Source organism: Schistocerca gregaria, chromosome 2 (assembly GCF_023897955.1).
Source record: "Schistocerca gregaria isolate iqSchGreg1 chromosome 2, iqSchGreg1.2, whole genome shotgun sequence".
Classification (NCBI taxonomy): Eukaryota; Metazoa; Arthropoda; class Insecta; order Orthoptera; family Acrididae; genus Schistocerca; species Schistocerca gregaria.
The window spans coordinates 374,724,537-374,737,625 of record NC_064921.1 but is presented as its reverse complement, the minus strand read 5'-3'; the positions used below and the strand labels follow the sequence as shown (position 1 = coordinate 374,737,625).

Here is a 13,089-nt window from a genome sequence, read left to right as displayed (position 1 = left end):
TTCTGTCACATAATAAACATGGCGGACGACACAGTATAAAACTAAATCCAGCAGGATTCTCAAATTGTGGTGAACGATCCTCCAAGTATCCCGATTTGCTTCAGGTATATTTTGGTACATTGGAAAATGTTGTTGAAAAGAATTGATTATGTTATAGTGACTGCAGCATGATTCTATTGTTTCTCAAATGGAAACTGACATCATAACCATTGAGAACTAGATCCGAAAAATCTGCTAACAAAATTCTTCGCGTGCGCTCACACACACACACACACACACACACACACACACACACACACACACAAAACTACAGTTGCCTAAGACTGCAGTCGCATGTGTGACTTGCGCTTGTGTGTGTGTGTGTGTGTGTGTGTGTGTGTGTGTGTGTGTGGTTATCACAATAAAAGTGAAATTAGGCAAAAACAAAAAGTATGGATTGCATTATTTTGACCCTTCTACATACCCAACTTTCATCAAGAATGTTTATTTACACTTGGGAATGTTCCCCTTGCAATTAACTGATCTTTTCTGTATAGATGTGCAATATGATTTTTCTGTCATTTCTTTGGCATTATCACTGCCACCAGTACAACCACCACTTCCTCCTCCTCCTCCTCCTCCTCCTCCTTTCTATGGTGTTACAACCTTGCATGGGATAGTAGTGTACACTGTCTGGTGGAGTGTGTAGGGACTAAGACTGCCAACAGGTATAGTGTCAGGAGGCTGTGGGGCAGGGAGGTGGGGGAAAAAGGAGAGGAGCAGGGAAAGACAGGCAGATGCATTGGCAGAGGGCTGCAAATAAACAGGGCAGGTGATGAGAATGGGGAGGAGGTGATAGGATAGAGGGGGTAGAAACAGTCTTTCCACCACACACCCTGTTTAAGCCCTTTGCCAGTGTCTCCGCCTGTCTTTTCCTGCTCCTCTCCTTTTTTGGTCCTTTTGTCCGCACCTCCCTGCCCCACAACCTCCTAATGCTGCACCTGTTGGCAGTATAGTCCCTGCACACTGAAGGCTTTGGCCGAAAGCTATATGTGAGTGTCTTTTAATTGTACCTGTCTGCAGCTTGATGTGTCTTCTTTACAGTATAAAGCAATCTGTCTTTTCCTATGTTGTTGATATTCCTACCTAGAGTTTCCATTGTGTGATTTCTCAGAGATTTTATATTTTCACACTCTCTATCCACAGCTTTCTTGGCTGTCCTCACTCTCTCCTTCCAGTTGACCTCCATTCAAGAATGTATTTAATTGTTCATCCAGTGTCTGTCCTAAAGGCATGTCCAAACCAGTCTATTCTCCTACTTTTTATTGATCTTAACAGTGACAGCTCATTGTATGAGGCAGTTCAGTTCAGTGTTCATACTAGATCTCCAGAAACGATTGTTATCCTGATCTTCCCCATAGATCTTGATCAGAACCTTGCATTCAAATATCCTGAACTGCTGCTCGTAAGCACTCATTAGTGTTGTTTCATATTTACTGTAGGTTACATCTGGCCTGATTATGACTTTATAAATTTGAAGTTTCAGTTGCCTATTTAATAACCTAGAGGTTAACAATTTCTTAAATGTGTGGAAGCATCTAATACTACTTAGGACATGCTGTTTTATTTCATTTGACATGGAACTTGTCCTGTTAATATTAGATCCTAGATAGTCAAAGTTTTGCACATGTTCAAAATTGAAACCAACTGCTGATGGTTTATCCTCTTGTGAAATTCGTGTATTTAGTCTTCTTTTCATTAATAGCAAGACCTCTATGTAGTGTCGCTTCATTCATCTCACCTTTTGTTCCCTCAAGTAAAACTCTTCTTCTGCTAATAATTGCTGCATTATCAGCATAAGCACATATCTAGGTTGAATTTGTACCTGTGTAACCAGATATTTGAAGCTTTTGAACGGCTGCTTCAAGAGGGGGAAAAAAAAAAATTATAGAGAGGGCATCCCCTTGTATGACTCCTTTATGAATACTAAACCATTTACTGGGTTTTCCATCCACTCGCTATGCAACCTTGAAACCAGCAAATGTTGCTTGGATAAATGAAGCACACTTAGAAGGTATACCAAGCAGTAGCTAATCATTTAGCATTTCTGTCCTGTCAAGACTATCAAAGGCCTACTTGAAGTTACATAGAGGTTATGAAACTCAATACTGTACTCATGTCTTTTCATGTATTTGCCTCTGCACAGATACCTGATCTATTGTTGATGTATTAGACTGAAGTACTCACTGATATTCTCCCAGAATCTCTTCTGCCTCTGGAACCAGCCTGTTGTGGATTATTCTGGAGAGAGTCTTGTAGGTTACATTCAGCAGGATAAGTCCTTAGTAATTTGAACAAGAAGTCTTGTTTCCTTTTTATGGATTGTTTGGATTGCCCCCCAAAGGCCCACTCTTTTGGGATTCTTTCCCAATTCCATATGGTTTTAACTGTGAAGTACATGAGACTGGTCCAAAGTAACCCAAATTCATGAAACACTCAACCAGGACAGAAAAGAGACTCCCATGAATCCCCACATAACAAGATACAATACGCTGTTGTGAATGGTACATTGGAAAGGCATGCAAGAGGGCACTAGCTAGCACTTCTCCACTTATATACATGTGTGTGTCGCTGGTAGACAGTGTGGCGGACGCGTTGCTGTGTGTATGCTTCCCACAGGTGGCTCGTGCTGATGCAGTTGATGGCTGATGCAAACGTGCATGTGTGGTGACACCACACTCGGCGAGCACAAACTAGTCACAGGATATAACACATCTCTCCCTCGTGTGAAGTGGACCCCCAGGCAACGGAGGAGATGCCAGTGGGATGCTGTACTGGGTAAGCACCGGAGCATAAGGCCGGAACACGCGGGGGCAGTGGATCTGCATGGCGCCAGAGGACAGCACTGTAGAGGAGGGTGCCATTACCATTTCGACATAGTCATCACCAGGCAGCCCCCAGGGGCTCAGTATTCATTTGCTGAGTACGGGCTTGGCGACCCCGGGGTCCTGAGCTTGGGACTGGTCAGCGCCGCCAGTCTCCTGTCACCGTAACCCCCGGACATGCTTCAGCAACCACCGTATAGTGTGGCGGTGGAATGTTGTGTGCTGCGGGGAATGGTAGTCTTGGCTTGACCGCCTGGATTGCGAGGAAGGCCAACCTCTATAAAAACCCCTCAATCTTCCGGTGTGCTCCGTGCCTATAAGATGCATGGCTGTTGGGGTGGAACAGTCGCAAGCGGGCAACCTCTGGGGCACCTGCCGCATCCCAGTTGTATAAGGCTTACTCAGGCACGCGGGGCTCTGTCTGAGCAGACCTTTAGTTCCCTAGCTGCTCATGGGACCGCAATGGACCCTTTGACCTCTACATTTCCTCCTACCAGTGGCTTGGGTGGACTGCTGGTCGGAAAACACACCCCATCGAAAAAGCGACTTCGCGCTGCTAGTCCTCCAGTGCCTGGTGTTGCTAGAGATGTATCAGACTGTTGTAACAGAGCACATGCTGATAATCAGAATATGTTTTTGATTATTAAACGGAAGAAGGGTAGCTTTGAGAGGGTTTCTCCCTTTTACATCCACAAGGATCTTTAGGGAATTGCAGGTACACTGAAATCTGTTAAGCAACTGTGCAATGGTACTCTGTTAGTGGAGACTTCAAGTTCCCGTCAAGTCGCTTCTCTTCGGAAAGCAACCTGTCTCGGAGAGTACGCTATCAAGACCGAGCTCCACTCCACGTTGAACTACAGTAAGGGTTTTGTGACAGGGACTTGGTGGATATCCCCACAGACAAGTTAAAATCTGAGTGGGCTGAAGGAGGTATTGTTGACATACAGCATATTATGAAACAAGTCGATGGGGACCTAGTCAAATCTGACTCGTTTATTCTCACGTTCAGTTGCCCGAGACTCCCAGAGCATGTTAAAGTGGGGTTTTTACGTTTGCCGGTACGGTCATATTTCCCCAACCCAATGCACTGTTTTAAATGTCAGCGCTTTGTGCATACTGCGTTAGGATGCAATGGGATAGCCACTTGTGGTAAATGTGTTCAGCCTGCCCATGAAGGAGCCGATTGTTCATCGCCTGTGAAGTGCGTGAATTGCTCTGGGAGTCACCCTGTCTAGAGCTGGATCTGCCCCACCTATCTAGAAGAACGGAAGATACAGGAGATTAAAACATCTAAGCGCATCCCCTATGGTGAGGCCAAGAAGCTCTTTAAGGCCATGCAATCTCCTGTGTTTACGACATCTTTCGCTTCCGCTCTGAAAAAAACGGTACAAATAGCCACTGTTGTTAAGCAAACGGAGGTTGCTAGTTTTAGCACCAATACCTGTGTTTGCCAGTGCACTTGTGCTGCTGCGGTTGTTTTGAAACCTGCGGCTTTGCCCGCAATGTCGGACAAGGCCGTGGTTGCTGACATTGGGGTACTTCCTGCCTCTCCCCATATGGCGCCTTCTGCCCAGGCGAGTAAAGCTCCACCTGTTGACAAGGCTCTGCCTTCTAAGCCCCCCACGACAAAGACGCCGAAGGTGAAGGTTTTGCCACCTGAGGAGACTAGTCAGGGTCGGTCCAATGACGAGGCTATCGTACTGTCTGACATCTCTCGTGGGTCGTCATCGGAGCTGATGGACATTGATGTCGACCTCGGGCGATCTTCTCGCCCCAGGAATAAATCTCCGGTCAGTACGGGCTCTCCTCCAAAGCACAGAGGCAGGGTGATAGTTCAGCCACCCTGATCACTGGCTCCCATATTACACTGGTACCTGAATGGGTTCAGGAGACATGTGGCCGAATTACAACTCCTTGTACGAGAGTGCCCTTTGTGCTTATGCCTCCAAGAGACACATTTTTGGGCCACTGATGCTCCTTCTTTATGGGCTATACCATATATCGAAAAGATGATCTGATGGGGGAAAGGGCAAATGGTGGTGTTGCGGTTTTTGTCCATGACATGCACCCCTCATCCGAGGTCACTCTCGTTACAGACTTGCAAGCAGTTGCGGTTGACCTTCTTGTGGGTCGGAGGCTCACAGTCTGTTCAGTTTACTTACCACCACAGGATGCGATAGATTCTGCGGCTCTCACAGACCTTATTAGCCAACTCCCCCGCCCATTTCTTCTTCAATGCTCATAATGTCTTATGGGGCTCCCCGACTACTTGCCCCAGGGGTCGCATTCTGGAAAGCCTCATGCTGTCTGAAGAACTGTGCATCCTCAACTCTGGTGCTCCCACTCATTTCTGTACTGCTTCGGGGTCGTCATCGGCTATTGACCTTTCCTTTTGCTCTCCAGCACTCGCGGATTCTACTCTGTGGGAGGTTGCTGCTGACCTCCATTCTAGTGACCAATTCCCCCTTTGGATTCACCTCCTGGATGAGGCTGTGGCATTACCAGTGGCACCTCTGCAGAGCTGACTGTACACTTTTCAGCCCACTGGCTGTTTTGGAACACCGTGCCAGCGTCCACGAATGGGTAGACCATGTTACAGCCGTGATCTCCCATGCTGCTGAATTGTCAAACCCACGGTCATCCGGTCATCCCAAGAGGCGTCCTGTCCCTTGGTGGACCACTGAGTGCCGCTCAGCCATCCAAGCGCGCCGTGCAGCTCTGCGCCGCTTCAAGTGCCGTCCCTCAGCTGACAATCTTGCGGCCTTTCGGGTGGCAAGGGCCAAAGCACGGTGAGTGATTAAAGAGAGCAAACGACGGCCATGGCAGTTGTTCTTGAACTCCATCTCCCGCTCCACTAGTTCTACGAAAGTATGGGAAGCAATCAGGAGGATTTCCGGGAAATTTCTCCAACTACCTGTCACGGCATTGCTGCATCAGGGATGTCTCCTCACGGTGTCGAGAGACGTTGCCCAAACAATGGCCATGCATTTTTTGGAATCTACCGCCACTATTAACTGTGTTCCAGATTTCTGCTGCTACCGCACTGCCATCGAGAGGGGTCACTTGGACTTCCGGTCTCCAAATTCTGAACCCTACAACTGTCCCTTCACAATGTGGGAACTGGATTTGGCACTGTCTGTGGCTCATGATACTGCACCTGGTCATGATCAAATCCGGTATAGCATGGTGCAGCACTTGTTGCTGCCATCCAAGGAAGTTCTCCTGAATTGTTTTTATATGATATGGTTATCCAGCACGTACCCTGACTCGTGGAGGGAGGCGATTTCAATTCCCCTCCTAAAATCGGGGAAGGATCGAACGTATCCCAGTAGTTATCGAAGTATTGCTTTGACGAGCTGTGTCGGGAAGGTGTTGGAACGCATGGTCAACCGTCGCCTGGTTTGGCTGCTCGAGACCAGGCAGCTCCTTATCCCCTTTCAGTGTGGCTTTTGGAGATGTTGTTTCACTATAGACAACTTGACCCTGCTTGAGACGGCCATCCAGCAGGCCTTCCCACGTAACCAGCATTGTCTAGGTGTTTTCTTTGACATTAATAAGGCGTATGACACTACTTGGTACCTCCTTATCCTCAGTCAACTCCATGAGTGGGGCTTTTGTGGCTGTCTTCCCATCTTCATTCGGTCCTTTCTTTCCCACCGCCTCTTTCGATATCGGGTTGGTAATGTGCTATCTGATTTGTACATGCAGGAGAACGGTGTTCCTCAGGGAAGCGTTTTAAGTGTCACTCTCTTTGCCATCGCCATTAACAGTATCACGTCCACTATCCGGAGTCCTGGCCAATGCTCCTTCTTTGTGGACGATTTTGCTGTTTTCTGTTCTTCCTCCAGTCTTGTCACTGCTAGTCGGCAGTTGCAGCTTACGATAAAGCGCTTAGAGGCATGGACTGCGAAGACGGGTTTTACCTTTTCTGCGGACAAATGTTTGTGTGTTCATTTTAATCGTTCTCGACGTCTTTTTACCTCCCTTGAATTGCGTTTGAGGGACACCATTCTTCCTTTTAGAGACACTGTGAGGTTCCTGTGCCTCACTTTTGATTCCAAGTTGTCGTGGTTGCCTCACCTTAAAGACCTCAAGGTGCAGGCCCTGAAGGCACTGAATATTTTGAAGTGTCTGAGCCATCAATCCTGGGGAGCAGATCGGGCGCATCTGCTGCAGTTTTATAGGGCTTTCGTTCGATCGTGTCTTGACTATGGTTGCATCGTGTATTGGTCAGCAAGGCCTTCGTATCTGAAGATTCTTGACGCAGTACACCATGAGGGTATCAGGCTGGCCACTGGTGCCTTCCGTACCAGTCCCATCCACAGCCTGTGTGCTGAGGCAGGGGAACCGCCGCTTGCCATCCGGCGGAAATTCCTCATGGTGCGACAGGTGTGTCAATTCCTTGCCTGTCCTATCTCCCCTGCGTACCCTACCATTGCCCAACTGCCTATGGAACGTCTCTCTTCCAGTTGTCCCAGGGCAACGAGACCATTTGGGATTCGTGCCAAGCATTTGCTTGAGTCCCTTGGTGTGGAGCGTGTGGCCCCCCAACGACAAGGTTTTACCCACCTACCTCCCTGGTTGCTCCAGAGGCCCAGTGTCCTTTTAGGCTTGTTGGAGTACCGGAGGAGCTGCACTCCTGCGTTTGTTTTTACCACCTTATTTTCCGATATTTTACACCAGCATCCCGACCATGTACCAGTATTTACGGATGGCTCTAAACAGGGGGACTCTGTTGGTTGTGCTGTTGTTTTCCCTGATCGAGTTGTCAAGTTACGGCTTCCTGCGGCATTTACCATCTTTGATGCCGAATTGTTTGCGATCTTGCGGGCATTGGAGCAGATGAGATGTGTTGCCAGTCTTAAGTTCCTCATCTGTTCTGACTCCCTGAGTGCCCTTCAGACCATGCAACACTTGTACCCAGTGGATACGGTCGTCCAGAACATCCATGATGCCCTACTCCAGCTGCAACGGCAGGGGAAGGAGGTTTCTGTCTGCTGGGTGCCAGGGCACGTGGGTATTAGGGGAAACAAACTGGCAGATGTGGCTGCCAAAGATGCATGTTCCCTCACTCACGTTGCTGACTGTGCTGTCCCCCTCCATGCTGTTACCTCCCTCCTGTGTTTTCGTGTTATGCGTCAATGGGAAGAGGAGTGGCTGGCAGTCGGTGAAAATAAGGTGCGTTTGGTCAAGGCCACCACGCGGCCATGGTGTACATCCTACCAGTCATGCAGACGGGATGAGGTTCTCCTCACTCGCCTCTGCATCGGGCACTGTCCCTTAGCATATGGTTGTTTACTCCGGCGGGAGGACCCCCCAATCTACAGTGTTTGTGGCGTCCAGATTACTGTCCCCCACATTTTACTTGACTGTCTTTTATTCTCGGACCAGAGGGTGGTGGTTTCTTTGCCACCGGATTTGCCCTCTATTTTGGAAGACGACACAACGACTGTGGTTAAGGTCTAACAGTTTTGTGTCGTGTCCAATTTGTTGCCTTGGATTTTAGGGAGAGGATTTTTAATGTGCTGCTGGGTGACTGGCTCACCCAGGTTTTAGGTAAGAGGTCTGCCAGTCACGATTACCTCCTTGTTTCCCTTCGGTACCTGTTCTCTTTTCCTTGTGTTTCTTTTCCTTTTTTAGTGCTCTTGTTTTGCCTCTGTATGTGAGGATTTGGAACGGATTCAGGTCTGTGTCTTTTAGCCGTTTTCCTTGTTCGCTGCCCGTATTAGTCCCTTCACTGCATGTGTTCCTGTTTTTATGCGCTTGGGCACTGATGACCACGCTGTTTAGTGCCCGTAAACCTCAAACACACACACACACACACACACACACACACACACACACACACACACACACACACACCACCAGGTAGGTCCCATTGTGGGATGGCAGGGCCACACCTACCAGATATGATGGATGATGTGATGATGGAGAGCTGTCCGGTGGAGGTGTTCTGAATTGAACAGCAGGCTGTAGCAATGGATCCGAGACCAGAGATGGAACAGCACTCAGCACTAGGAAGCTGGAACCCCAGGACACCACACGTGAAGGAGGCAGCTGATGGGATGGGCGCACTTCCACAGCAGGTGACAATGGGCTAATGGTGGAGGGCAATGGGGCGGGCTGCTTCGATGGTTACCACACCTGCAAATAGGTAGCTTCCAGTGGCGAGCAGGGGCACAACTGATCAGGGTGGCACACCACCAGCCCGTCCACTGTATGGACATACAGATGGCATCCCTGGCACCAGACAGCTATAGTCGGTATCCACTTGGGCCTGTGACCAAACCCTCGTGAGCCCGGTGCGAAGCGGCTGGATGAACCTGATTGTGTCAGGTGCGATGCAGGCTGTAGAAGGTGGAGGAGCATGCATGGCTGCCAGCTGTGAAGCAACTCAGCTGCGCTCCACTCCACCATAGGTGTGAAGTGATAGGTGCTCAGAAAATGGAGAAGGGCGTCATAAAGTGAAAAATCCACAACCAACTTTTTCATTTGGGACTTGAAGGTAAGCACTAGTCATTCTGCCTCACCATTTGATTGAGGATGGAATGACGGAGCCATAATGTGATGAACGCCATTATGGGAATAAAATAGTTAAATGGTGTGAGAAACGAACTGGGTCCCATTGTTGGAAACTGAAGCACAAGGCAACCCCTCAGTAGCAAAGAAACCCTTAAAAGTTTATGAATTGTAACCTCAGCCAACGTCGAGATACACTGGAGAATGTAAGGAAACTGGGAAATGCATCCAAAACCAAAAGGAATTAAAGAAGCAATCTGCAAAGTTGACATAAATGCATTCCCATGGCTGATGTGGAGCAGGCTTGGTGGACAGACGGCATGGGAGCCACTTGTTGTCAGGCACACTGCTCGCAAGCCACAACAGAATGGACAATGTTTCCATCAATCTCTGGCCAAAAAGCACGTCTCCTAGCTGATGGTTTAGGGCGCGGAACACCCCAATGGCCCTGGTGGAGAAGGTGTAGGATCTCACACTGTAATGTGGCAGGAATGACTTCTCTGGGAGTGAGGTCTTCCATTGACAACAGCAAAACTCCATCAAAAATGCAGAGGTGATACTGTAGGGAAAAGTAATTGTGCAGAGGTTCTGAAGCCTGATCTGACAGTTTATCTGTCGGTGGTAATAGCAGGTGCTGTGTACAATCTCGTAATTGAGAAAACCTTGACTATGGTTTGCTTTTCAATGTCAAGATGGAAGCAAAGCGATTGTTCATGATCGAAGTTGGGATCATGGACCACAACTAGACGGGACAAGGTGTCTGCATTAGCATGGTTAGATGTGGGTTGAAAATGAATTTTGTAATTGGGTAAAAAATGGATTTCATAATGGTAGTGTGACTAGAACAGCACCTAGCATTGGAGGCGATGTGCTGCCTCACTCAGCAAGGAAGTCTGAGGATTAAACAAGGAAAGGTTTGTGGTTAGTAATAAGGTGACTCTTGGAGCCATACAGAAAAATGTGAAATTTCTTGAGAGCATAGGTGATGGCAAGAGCCTCTTTTTCTCAACCTGAGAGTAACAGTGCTGGGCCGGGGTGAGAGATTGAGACAAAAGCTGTTCAGTGGCATTGGCGTTCTGGTGCTTGAATATCATGCCATGGCCGTACTGTGAGGTGTCAATCACTGGAACTATGTTCTGGTCTGGAGAGAACATAGCCAAACAAAGGAGCCATGAGTAGTTTGGATTTCAACATTTGAAAAGCGCATTCACAATCCAGGCTCCAGCAAAAAAGGTACATTCTTGCATAACAAGGCATGTAGCAGGTGGGCCGAGGTCACTGCCCCCGTCAGGAATTTATAGCTATCTTCCCTAGGAAGGCCTAAAGCTCCTTCATGGATGAGGGGTGAGTCATAGACCTTACAGCAGTGGGTGAACCCCATCCCTTGAGACCCTGAATCCCAAATAAACTATAGAAGGCTGAAGAAACTGAGATTTTACGAGGTTACTCAGTAAGCCTGCGGACTGTATGACAGAAAACAAAGTGCATGAGTTATGTAAGTGTTCAGCCGTAGAGGAGCCCATGATAATAGTATCATCCAGATAATTAATGCAACCTGGGGCAGGCATAGTGAATTACTCTAAAATCATTGGAAAATAGCAGGAGCTCTAGCCACACCAAAACGAAGGCACTTATATTGATAAAGACCAAAAGGAGTATTCAAAGCCAAAACATGCCAAGACTCTTCACCCACTGGAACCTGCAGATACACTTCAGACAAATCAATTTTAGAATAGTAATGGCCACCCGATAATTTCGCCAACAGTTGCTCTGGTGTGGTAGAGGAAACGTATCCACGATCGACTACACATTAACAGTAATACTGAAGTCACCACGGAAGCGAAGTTTTCTGGACAGTTTACAAACTACAGCCAGCAGAGATGACCATTCACTAGCCACATCTAGTTGCTCCACCCTTGAGATTAGAGTCTGTCCACTTCTGCTTCCACTTGATCTTTCAGGGCAACAGGAATAGGATGCATATGGCAAAAATGGGGCAAAGCAGTGGTTTTCAAAATGATATGAGCACAAAAATTTGTAACACACTCTATATCGTCCAGAAACATGTCTGAAAACTCCTCACACAGTGTTTCCTACTGAGAATATAGTACCTGTTTGGATACAAGGTGAACTGCATCAGTGATAGAAAATCCAAATGCCTGAAATGAATCCAGGTTGAACTAGTTCTCAGTACTGGCATCGGCAACCAACAAAAAGATAATGGACCAAACCACTGACTTGTAGGAGGCAGATGCCATAAATTGTCCCAACAGTGCAATGTCCTGTTTGTTATAGCTGGCAACTTCCGTGTGACCTGTATCGACAGCAACGAGCCCAAACTCGCGTAGGTTTTAGAATTAAATAACGTCACTGCAGCACTTGTGTTGACTTGAAACTGGATCACTTGGTGAAAAACATTTAACTCGGTAAACAGTTTGGAGAAGTCACTAGTATTGAAGTCACACAGTATATGTCCATGTCTGTATACTGAGCAACCGTCTGTGAACAACACGTGGAGGCGATGTGGCAAATATTACAAGTAGACCAGCACTTAATGCACACCTAATTTTATGCTGGACAAAACAGGAAGGACAAGACGGAAACAGAGAATGCCGATGCTAGTGTTGTGGCGATGGCAGCGGCTTTGTGTGGGCCTCGGTCAGCTTGTCACTGGGTCCGCATGTTTACTGCCACCATTGCCGTTTCCTCCTGCAAGCTGTCTGTTGTTCTAATGGGCACTTCATGTGACACTACTGCCTCATGATCCCACTCTTCAATTTGGTCACCCGCCGCCCGAAAAACTTTTAAAGATTGTGCTGTTTGCAGAACTTCAGCCACTTCCTTGTCCGTAGCTAAGCAGGTAATTGTGTTGCTCACCATACAGTCTGCTTAAGAGGAATTATGGGCATCAGTAATGAAGTGTCCCTTATGGCTAATGCCGCTTTTGGCTGTCCGGGCCTTGTATGTTTGGTTTGGTTTCCTTGGCATTGGTAGAATTCAACTTTGCCTCTACGATGAGCACTCATTTGCGATAGTAGTTTGACAATAAACTATACGTGATCAAAAGTAAGAGTTACCAGTTCTTGTAAATGGCTTAGTTGATGCAGTAAGTGATTCACCTTAGGTGGAACCCACGAGAGGAAGAATGCTTTGTACAGATTCGAATCTGTAACACTGAAAGCCAAAAAGTGGTGTCTGAGTTTTGTCATAAGCATCACAGTTCTCGGCTGAATCATCATACAGAGGGAATGCAGGTGGATGGACCAGTGGAATGGTACCCTGACTGTTAATGGAAGCCGACAGTGTGGTCACAGCCGAAGTAAACTGTTCAATCAAGGCTTGTAGCATGGTGTTCATAATGAATAAACGTAACGAAAATGCACATAAAGATTGTACATACGGAAACAATTCCTAACTTGTCGCCAGTTGTGATGTAATTACACGGTATGTGAGACTGGTCCAAAGTAATCCAAATATGGCTTTATTCATGAAGCACTCAATTACGATGGAAAACAGACTCCTGTGAATCCCCATGTAACAAGACACAGTACACTGACATGAAAGGCACTCTGGAAAGGCACACAAGAAGACCAGTTAGTGCTGCTGTGCATATATGTATGCGTGAGTTACCAGTAAATGGTGCGGTGGAGGTCTCGCCACGTGCACGCCTCCCACAGGTGGCCTCCAGTGGCCCGTCCTCACTGAT

At 47.5% G+C, this 13,089-nt stretch overlaps 1 protein-coding gene across 2 annotated transcripts in view; it reads left to right on the top strand.

The window, feature by feature from the left end:
• LOC126320067 (transcription factor A, mitochondrial) overlaps nt 1–13,089 on the top strand; it is a 91,872-nt gene that overhangs the window by 34,473 nt on the left and 44,310 nt on the right. The gene's annotated exons all lie outside the window — the stretch shown is intronic.